Source organism: Prionailurus bengalensis, chromosome B2, assembly GCF_016509475.1.
Source record: "Prionailurus bengalensis isolate Pbe53 chromosome B2, Fcat_Pben_1.1_paternal_pri, whole genome shotgun sequence".
Classification (NCBI taxonomy): domain Eukaryota; kingdom Metazoa; phylum Chordata; class Mammalia; order Carnivora; family Felidae; genus Prionailurus; species Prionailurus bengalensis.
The window spans coordinates 35,281,318-35,293,729 of record NC_057349.1 but is presented as its reverse complement, the minus strand read 5'-3'; the positions used below and the strand labels follow the sequence as shown (position 1 = coordinate 35,293,729).

Sequence of the window (12,412 nt, the reverse complement as noted above, 5' to 3'; positions counted from 1 at the left end):
GATTCTGTCTCCCTCTCTCTCTGCCCCACCCCCACTCTCACTCTGTCTCTTTGTCTCTCAAAAATAAACAAACATTAAAAAAAAAAAAACTTAAAAAAAAATTGAGGTTATTGAGCACCTGGCTGGCTCAGTTGCTAGAGCATGCAACTTTTTTTTCTTTTTTTGAGAGAGAGAGTGTGAGCATGGGCAGGGTAGAGAGAGAGATAGAAAGAAAGAGAGAGAGAATCCCAAGCAGAATCCACACAGTCATAGTGGAGCCTGATGCGGGGCTTGAACTCACAAACTGTGAGATCATGACCTGAGCTGAAATCAGGATTTAGATGCTTAACCAACTGAGCCACCCAGACACCCTGAGCATGTAACTCTTGATCTCAAGGTCATGAGTTCAAGTCTCGTGTTGGACATAGAGCTTACTTAAAAAAAAAATGAGGTTGTTTGTTTTTTTATTATGGAGGGGTTTTTGTTTTGTTTTTTTATTACTGAGTTTTGGAAGTTCTTTATATTTTCTGGATACAAGTCCTTTATCATTTTTATCCAGTTTGTGCCTTGTCTTTTCATTCACTTAGTGTCTTTTAAAGAGCAGAGATTTTCAATTTTTTAACTGAATTGAATTGAATTGAATTTTAGAGAGAGAGAGCAAGCACAAATATGGGGGGGGGGTGCAGAGGGAGAGAGAGAAAGAAAGAGGGAGGGAAGGAGGGAGAGAGGGAGAGAGAGAGAGAGAGAGAGGGAGAGAGAGAGAGAGAGAGAGAGAATCTCGAGCAGGCTCTACACTCAGCATGGAGCCCAGGGCGGGGCTTGATCCCACAACCCTGGGATCATGACATGAGCCAAAACCAAGATTCTGATGCTCAACTGACTGAGCCACCCAGGTGCCCTAAAGAGCAGAGATTTTTAATTTCAAAGAAGTCCAATTTATCAATTTGTTCCTTTATGGCTCACATTTTTGGTTATCATATATAGGAAATCTTTGCTTACCTCAGGATCATAATGGTTTTCTCTTATGTTTTCCTCTAGAAATTTTAGCTTTCACACTTAGATATATAATCTCTCTCTCTCTCTTTTAAAGATTTTATTTTTAAACAATCTCTACACTCAACGCAGGACTCAAAATTATAACCCTGAGATCTGCAGACTCTACCAACTGAGCCAGCCAGGCGCCCCTATAATCTCTTTTGAGATATATTTTTTTATATATGGCAAGAGAAATAGATCAAAGTTCCCTTTTTTGCTCCTGGATGTCTAATTGTTCTAATACTAATTGTTGAATAGGTTATCCTTTCTCTACTGAATTGACTTTATATATACACACACACCTACTTCTGGACCCTATTTTATTCCATTCATCTATTTGTCTATCTTTATGCCAATGTCATCCTGCCTTGATTATGGCAGTTTTATAAGTCTTTAAATCACATTCCTCCATCTGTATTATTTTGCAAAATTGTTTTGGCCGTTCTAGGTCCTTGGCATTTCCATGAACTTAGAATCACCCTAAAATTTTTATTTTAAAAAATGCCTGCTGGGGATTTGATTGGGATTACATTAAATCTATACATCAAATTGGGGAGAACTGACATCTGAATAATATTGAGTCTTCTAACCCCTGAGAACAGTATCTCTCTTCATTCACTTTTCTTTAATTTCTCTCAGCAATGCTTTGTGGTTTCAATGCATGAGTCTTTCACATCTTTTGTTAGATTTATCTCTAAGAATTGTGTATATTTTATGCTGTTGTAAATGGTATTATTTCTTAAATTTCATTTCTGGTTGTTCGTTGTTAGGATATAAAAATAATTTTTTTGCTGGGGCGCCTGGGTGGCGCAGTCGGTGAAGCGTCCGACTTCAGCCAGGTCACGATCTCGCGGTCCGGGAGTTCGAGCCCCGCGTCGGGCTCTGGGCTGATGGCTCGGAGCCTGGAGCCTGTTTCCGATTCTGTGCCTCCCTCTCTCTCTGCCCCTCCCCCGTTCATGCTCTGTCTCTCTCTGTCCCAAAAATAAATAAAAACGTTGAAAAAAAATTTTTTTTTTAAATAATAATTTTTTTGCCTATTGATTTTTTTTTATCCTGCAACACTGTTAAACTCATGTATTAGGTAAAGTAATGTTTTTGTGGATCTTCTGTATACTCGATCATATGGTCTGCAAATAATGACAGTTTTACTTCTCCCACTTCTTTTTTAAATTTTTTTTCAACGTTTATTTATTTTTGGGACAGAGAGAGACAGAGCATGAACGGGGGAGGGGCAGAGAGAGAGGGAGACACAGAATCGGAAGCAGGCTCCAGGCTCCGAGCCATCAGCCCAGAGCCCGACGCGGGGCTCGAACTCGCGGACCGCGAGATCGTGACCTGAGCTGAGGTCGGACGCTTAACCGACTGCGCCACCCAGGCACCCCTACTTCTCTCTCTTCTTGCCTTACAGGGCTGGCTAGCACTTCCAGGGCAATGTTGAGTAGAAGCAGAGACGGGACATTATTTTCTTTAAGATTTTATTTTTTAAGTAATCTCTACACCAGACATGAGGCTTGAACCCACAACCCTGAGATCAAGAGTTGCATGTTCCACCAACTGAGCCAGCCAGGCACCCTGAGAAAGGACATTATTGTCTTGTTCCTGATTTTAGAGGGAAAGCACTCAGTCTTTCTCTGTTAATAATGGTGTTAGTTGTAGATTCTTCATAGATGTCCTATATCATGTTGAGGAAGTTCCCTTCTATTCCAGGTTTGCTTAGGTTTTTTTAAAATCAGTAACAAACGCTTCATGTTGTCAAATGTTTCTTTCTACATGACATGATCATATGGTCTTTATTTTTCAGATTGTTAATATGGTAAATTACTTTCATATTATTTTCAAACATTAAGCCAAACATGATATTCCTGGAATAAACTCTACTTGGTCATGGTGTATCACCTTTTTTATATACTGTGGGATTAGATTTGTTCAATTTTGTTTAGAATTTTTGCATCCATGTTCATAGGAGATGTTTGTCTGTAGTTTTCTTATAATGTCTTCATCAGGTTTTGATATTAGAGTAATACTTGCTTCATAGAAAGAAGTATTTCTTCCTTTTCAATTTTCCTTAAGAGTTTATGTACACTGGTATTTATTTCTTCCTTAAATGTTTGGTGGGATTCAGCAATGAAGTTATCTGGACCTAGAATTTTCTCTTTCTTTCTTTCTTTCTTTCTTTCTTTCTTTCTTTCCTTCTTTCTTTCTTTCATTTAGAGAGAGGGTGCAAATGAGCAAGGGGCAGCGAGAGAGGGAAAGAGGGAAAATCCCATGAGGGGCAGAGAGAAAGAGAGAGAGAAAGAGAGAGAGAGAGAAGCAGGGCTCACCCAAAGCAGGGCTCAACCAAAGTGGGGCTCGAGCTCACCTGACGCAGGGCTCAAACTCATGAACTGTGAGATCATGACCTGAGCTGAAGTCAGATGCTTAACCAACTGAACCACCCAGGTTACCCAGGACCTGGAATTTTCTTTGTGGGAAGTATTAAACTACAAATTCAACTAAAAAACAAAACAAAACAAAACAAAAAACAGATATAGGACTACTGAGGTTATCTATTTCTTCTTGAGTAAGCCTTAGTAGTTTGTGTCTTTTAAGAAATTTGTCTGTTTTATCTAAACTGTAAAGTTTATTACCATAAAGCTGTTCACAATATCCCCTTATTATCCTTGTAACATCTGTAGAATGTGTAGTGAGGTCATTGATCTCATTCCTGATATTAATCTGTGTTTTCTCTCTTTTTCTGATCAGCCCGACTAGACATTTTTAAGTTTTTAATAAAATCAGCTTTTGGTTTCATTGATTTTATCTCTTCTTTTTCCTGTCTTACGTCCCATTGATTTCTACTCTGATCTTTATTATTCTCTTTCTTCTACTTTGAGTTTAATTTGTTCTTCTTACTATATCTTCTTAAGGTAGAAGCTGAGGTCATTGAAGACCATATGGTTTTCTTTTTTTTTTTTTAAGATTTAAAGTTTACTTATTTATGGGGCGCCTGGGTGGCGCAGTCGGTTAAGCATCCGACTTCAGCCAGGTCACGATCTCGCGGTCCGTGAGTTCGAGCCCCGCATCAGGCTCTGGGCTGATGGCTCAGAGCCTGGAGCCTGTTTCCGATTCTGTGTCTCCCTCTCTCTCTGCCCCTCCCCCATTCATGCTCTGTCTCTCTCTGTCCCAAAAATAAACATTGAAAAAAAATAATAAAGTTTACTTATTTATTTTGAGAGAGAGAGAAAGTGTGTGTGTGTGTGTGTGTGTGTGTGTGTGTGTGTGCACGTGCACTGGAGGGGCAGGGAGAGAGGAGAAAGAATCTCAAGCAAGCCCTGCATTGTCTGCACAGAACCTGACACAGGGCTAAATCCCACAAACCCTGAGATCATGACCTGAGCCAAAATCAAGTCGGACACTCAACTGACTGAGCTACCCAGGCGCCCCAACTTTACTTATTTTCTAATATAGCCACTTAGTACTATAAAGTTTCCCCTAAGTGCTACTTGAATGGCTTCATACAAATTTTGATATGTTGTGTTTCATTTTTAGCCAGTTAAAAACACTCTCTAATATCCTTTTGATTTTTTCTTTGATCTATGGGTTATTTATAAATGTGCTACTTTGTTTCAATACTTGGGGATTTTCCAGAAAGCTTTCCGTTATTAATTTCTAACTTATTTCAGTATAATTAGAGAACAAAAATTTATTATATGAATCATTTTAAATTTATTGAAAATAGTTTTATGGTCCAGAATATGTTATATCTTGATATATGTTCCATGTGCTTTTGGAAAGAATATTTATTCCGCTATCGTTGGGTGCACTGTTCTCCAAACGTCAAGTAGATCAAGTTGGTTGATAGCATTATTCAAATCTTTTAATATATTTTCTAATTTTCTGTCTACTTGTTCTATCAATTACTGAAAGCGATGCATTGAAATCTCTGATTATAATTGTGGATTTGTCCATTTCTCTTTATAATTGTATCAGTTTTTGCTTCATGTATCTTGAAATTCTATTAGTGGATACATAAATGTTTAGAATTGTTATATCCTTCTGATGAATTGACCCTTTTATCATCATGAAATGACTTTCTTTATCCCTGAGATTACTGTTTGCCCTGAAGTTTTCTTTATATGATATTAATGCAGCCACTCTAATATTCTTTTAATTTGTGTTGACATGGTATATCTTTTCCCATCTTTTTATTTTTAGTCAATTTATGTCTTTATGTATGAAGTATGTTTATTATAGGCAATAACTAGTTGGGTCTTCCTTTTTTAAAAAAAAATTTGGGGGGCGCCTGGTGGCTCAGTCGGTTGAGTGTCTGACTTCAGCTCAGGTCACGATCTCACGGTCTGTGAGTTTGAGGCCTGTGTCGGGCTCTGTGCTGACAGCTCAGGGCCTGGAACCTGCTTTAGATTCCGTGTCTCCCTCTCTCTCTGCTCCTCCCCTGCTCACACTCTGTCTCAAAAATAAATAAACATTTTTAAAAATTTTTTTAAATATTTATTTATTTTTGAGAGAGAGACAGAATGTGAGCAGGGAGCAGGCAGAGAGAGAGAGGGAGACACAGAATCTGAAGCAGGTCTCAGGCCCTGAGTTGTCAGCACAGAGCCCGATGCAGGGCTTGAACTCACAAACCGTGAGATCATGACCTGAGCTGAAGTCAGCTGCTTAATAGACTGAGCCACCCAGGTGCCCCCCACCAAAAAAAATTTTTTTTTTAATTTTTTTAAGTAAACTCTACCCTCAACAGAAGGCTTGAACTCACGGCCCTGCAATCAAGAGTTGCATGTTCTAGTGACTGAACCAGCCAGGTGTTCCTGTGTCTTCCTTTTTTATCCAATCTAACAACTTCTGCTTTTTTGTTGGAGTATTCAGATCATTTACATCTAGTAGCCATCTTGTTACTTGTTTTCTATTCATCACACCTTTTCTCTTTTCTTTTTCCTCTTTTTTTTTTAACCTCCTTTTGGATTAATTTGATATTTCTATGGTTTCATTTTGTCTCCTTTGCCAACTTATTATAGATATGTAATTCTTTGTTGTGTATTTTAGTGGCTGCTTTAGAGTTTATGGTATACAGCTTTAACTTAGCACAACTCCCTTCAGGTGATATCATGCTACTTCACATGTAGTATAAGAATCTTAGAACAGGGGCACCTGGGTGGCGCAGTCGGTTAAGCGTCCGACTTCAGCCAGGTCACGATCTCGCGGTCCGGGAGTTCGAGCCCCGCGTTGGGCTCTGGGCTGATGGCTCAGAGCCTGGAGCCTGCTTCTGATTCTGTGTCTCCCTCTCTCTCTGCCCCTCCCCCGTTCATGCTCTGTCTCTCTCTGTCCCAAAAATAAATAAACGTTGAAAAAAAAAATTTTTAAAAAAGAATCTTAGAACAGTATACTTCCAATTTTCCTCTCCTATTTGTGCTATTGTTATCATACATTTGACTTTTATAAACCTCCTCATATATTGTTATTATCTTTCCTTAAATTATCTTTCAAAGAGCTTTAAATAACAAGAAAAATATCTTTTTTTAATTTTTATATTTACCTATGTTGTTACCATTTCCAGGGTTATTTGTTCCTTTGTATAGATCCAGATTTCTACTGGGTATCATTTTTCTTCTGCCAGAAGGACTTCCTTTAACATTTCTTGTAGTGCAGGTCTGCTGATGATTAATCCTTTCAGCTTTTTTTTATGTCTGAAAAAGATTATTTCACTTTCATTTTTAAAAATTTAAGTAATTTAAAATTTTTAAATTATAGTGAAATACACATAACATAAAATTTGCCATCATAACCATTTGTTAGAAGTTTATTTATTTAGAGGTTCCTGGGTGGCTCAATCAGTTGAGCATCCAACTTCAGCTTAGGTCATCATCTCATGGTTCATGGGTTCGAGACCCACATCAGGCTCACTGCTGTCGGCCAGAGCCCACTTCGGATCCTCTGTTCTCCTCTCTCCTTCTCCCCCACTCAAGCTCTCTCTCTCTCTCTCTCTCTCTCTCTCAAAAGTAAAAAAAAACATTTTTTGAAATGTTTATTTATTTATCTTGATAGAGAAAGAAATGCACGCACACAAGTGGGGGGTGGGGGGGACAGGCAGATAGAGAGGGAGAGAAAGAGAATCCCAAGCAGGGTCCACACCATCAGCACAGAGACTGATGTGGGGCTTGAACTCATGAACTGTGAGATCATGACCTGAGCTGAAATCAAGAGTCAAATGTTAAACCAACTGAGCCACCCAGGCACCTCCCATCATAACCATTTTTAAGTGCCGAGTTTAATAATGTTAAGTACATTCACATTGTTGTACAACAGATCTCCAGCACTCTTTTTATCTTGCAAAACGGAAACTCTAGAACCATTAAACAACAGCTCCTCGGCCTCTCCCCTCACCCCCTGGCAACCAACATTCTGTTTTCTGTCTTTATGAATTGACTACTCTAGCTATCTCATGTAAATGGAATAAAAAAGCCTTTGTCTTTTTTTTTGAGTGGTTAATTTCACTTAGTATACCATCCTCAAAGTTCATCCATGTTGTAGCATGGATCAAAATTTTCTTCCTTTTTAAGGCTGAGTAATATCCCACTGTATGTGTATACATGTTGTTTATCCAGCTCTCTTCCCCCCACCCCCCAACAGAGCATTCAGTTCCTAATGCAGGCGTGTCCCTAAGACAGAAACATATAATTGTCCTCACTCACAGTTCCAAAGCCGTGGCTCAGAGATTTTGGCCGGGACAGGAGAGAAGTAAGCCATAAAACAGATTGTTCACAATCTCTTCCCAAAGGAACTGGATTCATTTCCAATAGAGCATAGAGAAGTTCAAACCTAAAGACATTCTTTAAAAACAGTGAAGGTTGGGGGCACCTGGGTGGCTCAGTCAGTTAAGCGTCCGACTTCGGCTCAGGTCATGATCTCACAGTCTGTGAGTTCGAGCCCCGCGTCGGGCTCTGTACTGACAGCTCAGAGCCTGAAGCCTGCTTTGGATTCTGTGTCTCCCTCTCTCTCTGCCACTCCCTGCTCAGACTCTGTCTCTCTCTCTCTCTCAAATTAAACATTAAAAAAACAAAAAAACAATTTAAAAAAAACCCAAAAAACAGTGAAGGTTGTGGCAAAAGGCAATTGATAGGAGATGTGTAGCTCCAATGAAGATAGAGGCTAAACTTTAGGCCAGCTAGTTTTCAGGAGAGAACCGGAGAAAGAAATAACTAGGAGGGGACACCTGGGTGGCTCAGTTGGTTAAACGTCCGATGTTTGATTTCAGCTCAGGTCATTATCTCAGTTCATGAGATAAGCCCTGCATTGGGCTCCGGGCTCTGTGCTGACAGCTGGAGCCTGCTTAGGACTCTCTCTGCCCCTCCCCCTTCATGGTGCACGAATGTGTGTGTGTGTGTGTGTGTGTGTGTGTGTGTGAGAGAGAGAGAGAGAGAGAGAGCATGCTCTCTCAAAATAAATGAATAAACTTTAAAAAATAAAACAAGCAACCCAATTAGAAAAATAAAAAAGAAAGAAAGAACTAAGAGAAACCCTCCTAGGGTCAGAAAAAATATCAAACACTGGCTTCTTTTTTTCCCCCCCACACACCCTCAAACACTGACTTCTGAAACTATTCCTTCAAAGGAGCCCAAATTTTATTGGATTAGTCTGTAGAGCAATTTATGCCCTAGGGCATTATTGAAAACAATAGAGCAATCAGCCAGAGATTAGTGAATTTTAACAACTAAGGCATGGTTGGAGAAAGAGGAAAGACAGCACTTCCAAAACCATTGTCATCCTAGAGTGACTGTGGGCATACCCTAAGCTGCACCTCCCTGACAAACAATACCAGAAGCTTCACACTGTGGGATATTGGGGTGCAGGGGAGAATACAGTTTACCAAAGTAATCCAGCCAGTCACTAAACAAGTAAACAAGCAAATAACAAGCCTAGGGGAGGGATGGGGTATCCCATTACCCAGAGTTGCTACAGTATATTGTCTACAATGTCCACTTTCCACCATGTCTTACACCGCACACAAAAATAAACTCAAAATGGATGAAAGACCTAAATGTGAGACAGGAAACCATCAAAACCCAAGAGAAGAAAACAGGCAACCACCTCTTTGACCTCAGCCGCAGCAATTTCTTGCTCAACACGTCTCTGAAGGCAAGGGAAGTAAAAGCAAAAGTGAACTATTGGAACCTCCTCAATATAAACAACTTCTGCACTGCAAAGAAACAACAAAACTGGGGGTGCCTGGGTAGTTCAGTCAAGCGTCTGACTTCGGCTCAGGTCATGATCTCGCGGTCCGTGAGTTCGAGCCCCGCGTCAGGCTCTGTGCTGACCGCTCAGAGCCTGGAGCCTATTTCAGATTCTGTGTCTCCCTCTCTCTCTCTGACCCTCCCCGTTCATGCTCTGTCTCTCTCTGCCTCAAAAATAAATAAAACGTTAAAAAAAAATTTAAAAAAAAACAACAAAACTAAAAGGCAGCCAACGGAATGAGAGAAAATAATTTGCAAATGATCTATCGTACAAAGGGTTAGTATCCAAAATCTATAAAGAATTTACCAAACTCGCCTGTGACCGACCGGCTCGGCGTTCGGAGCAGCTGTCGCCATGTCGCGCCGTCCTATGGGCCACGTCCGGCGGGGTGGCGGCCTCTGGTGCAGGCTTCGGTGCCCGCCACCCTGGGGCCGCCAGTGCCGGACGTGAGGCGGCCCTTCCTGTGCCAGGAGTCGCCTCCGTGGGCCTCAATGTCCCTGCTTCTGTCCGTTATCCCCACACAGACATCAGAGTGCCTGACTTGTCTGACTATCGACGCACCGAAGTGTCAGATGGTACAAAGTCTTCAAAAGAGAGCAGTGAGGCTAGAAAAGGTTTCTCCTATTTGATAACCGCAACAACGAGTATAGGTGTCGCATATGCTGTCAAGAATGTCGTCTCCCAGTTTGTTTCCAGCATGAGTGCTTCTGCTCACGTGTTGGCCGTGTGGAAAATCGAAATCAAGCTCTCCGATATTCCAGAAGGCAAGAACATGGCTTCCCAGTGGAGAGGAAAACCGCTGTTTGTGCGTCATAGAACCAGGAAGGAAACTGAGCAGGAAGCCGCAGTTGAAGTGTCCCAGTTGGGGGACCTGCAGCATGATTTAGATCGAGTAAAGAAAAACCTGAACGGGTTATCCTGATAGGTGTTTGCGTTCATCTTGGTTGTGTACCCATTGCAAATGCAGGAGATTTTGGTGATTACTGCCCTTGCCATGGGTCACACTATGATGCTTCTGGCGGGATCAGGAAGGAGCCTGCACCTCTCAGTCTTGAAGTTCCCTCATATGAGTTCACCAGTGATGACACGGTGATCGTTGGTTAGAGATCTGGACTCAAGTCCAAGGCTCCTTTCAGTCGTCTTGTCACCTCAGAAGACCTACGAGCAAGCCTTCTATACTTAAGTGAGTTGATTTGAAATATTTAAGAATTGCTAATAATGTATTTGCAAACATTAACGTGAAGTAAACTGGGGCGCCTGGGTGGCTCAGTCGGTTAAGCGTCCGACTTTGGCCCAGGTCATGATCTCGCAGTCCATGAGTTCGAGCCCCGCGTCGGGCTCTGTGCCCACAGCTCAGAGCCTGGAGCCCGTTTCAGATTCTGTGTCTCCCTCTCTCTCTCTGCCCCCCCCCCATTCATGCTCTGCCTCTCTCTGTCTCGAAAATAAATAAACGTTAAAAAAAAATTTTAACGTGAAGTACATTGAATTTAATGTTGAATGCTTTCAAGCGTTCACCTAATAAAGCCACTGTTAAAAATTAAAAATAATAATAATAATTTACCGAACTCAATATCTGAGAAACAAATAACCCAGTAAAGAAATGGGCAGAAGACATAAATAGACACTTTTCCAAAGAAGACTTCCAGATGGCCAACAGACACGTGAAACTACGCTCCACGTCAATCATCATCAGGGAAATACAAATCAAAACCACACTGAGATGCCACCTCACACCGGTCAGAGTGGCTAATATTAACAAGTCAGGAAACAACAGATGTTGGCGAAGATGTGGAGAAACGGGAACCTTCTCATACTGTTTGTAGGAGTGCAAACTGGCGCAGCTGCTTTGGAAAACAGTGTGGAGGTTCCTCAAAAAATTAAAAATAGAACTACCCTATGACCTAGCAATAGCACCACTAGGAATTTATCCAAGCGATACAGGAGTGCTGATTCATAGGGGCACAGGTACCCCGATGTTTATAGCAGTACTTTCAACAATAGCCACATTTATTTGTGTCTCCCTCCCGATTCTGTGTCTCCCTCTCTCTCTGCCCCTACCCTGCTTACTCTCTCTCTCTCTCTCTCTCTCTCTCTCTCAAAAATAAACATTAAACACATATGTATTTAAAGAACTAAAGGAAACAGTGATAAAAGGAGTAAAGGATGTCACATCAAACACAGAATATCAATAAATATGAATAAAAGAGAAATAAGTTATAAAAAAAAAAGAACTGAATGGAAATTCTAGAGCTGACGAGTCCAATAGCTGAAGTGAAAAAAATCACTAGAGAGGTTCAGCAGATTTTAACTGGCAGAAGAAAAAAAAAATTAATGAGCTTGAAGATAGATGCTAGAGATTATGCGATCTGAAGAACTGAGAGGAAAAATGTGAAGAAAAATAACAGAGCCTCAGAGAAACATGAGAAGCATACTAACAAGAAGCAACGTATGCATAGTGGGGGTATTAGAAGGAGAGAAGAGAGGGAAAAGAACAGAAAAAATATCTGAAGAAATAATGCCTGAAAACTTCCCAAATTTATTGAAAAACGCTAACGTACACATCCGGGAAGCTCAAAAAATTCCAATTAGGATAAATTCAAAGAGATCCATAGACCCTGCATAGTAAATGCTCAAGTCAAAGACAAGAAGAAAATCTTTTTTTTTTTTTAATGTTGATTTTTGAGAGAGAGAGAATGAGCTGGGGAGGGGCAGAGAGAGAGGAAGACAGAGGATCCAGGATCCAAAGCAGGCTCTGTGCTGACAGGAGAGAGCCCCATGTGGGGCTTGAATTCCCAAACCATGAGATCATGACTTGAGCCAAAGTCAGATGCTCAACTGACTGAGCCACCCAGGCACCCCAAGAAGAAAATCTTGAAAACAAGAGAAGAATGACTCAACACTTATAAGGAATCTCAAGATTAACGGCTGATTTCTTAGCAGAAACAATGGAGGCCAACTGGTGGTGATAATGTATTCAGAATACACCCCCTTCTAAACACTATTAACCAAGAATCCTGTATCCAGCAACGCTGTATTTCAGAAACACTCAGATTCTTTCCGAGTTCCAGGCTGATGGAGGTGACTTCATAACAGACATATCTATTTGGATATCCCAGGGGAGCTCAAACCCACCATTTCCCAAGCTGTTCTTCTCTTCATCTTTCCCACCCCC

General features: G+C 40.9%; 1 pseudogene; it reads left to right on the top strand.

Annotated features, from left to right (window-relative positions):
- Nucleotides 1-8,935: 8,935 nt before the first annotated feature.
- On the top strand, nucleotides 8,936-10,465 carry LOC122490454 (annotated as a pseudogene).
- Nucleotides 10,466-12,412: the final 1,947 nt, after the last annotated feature.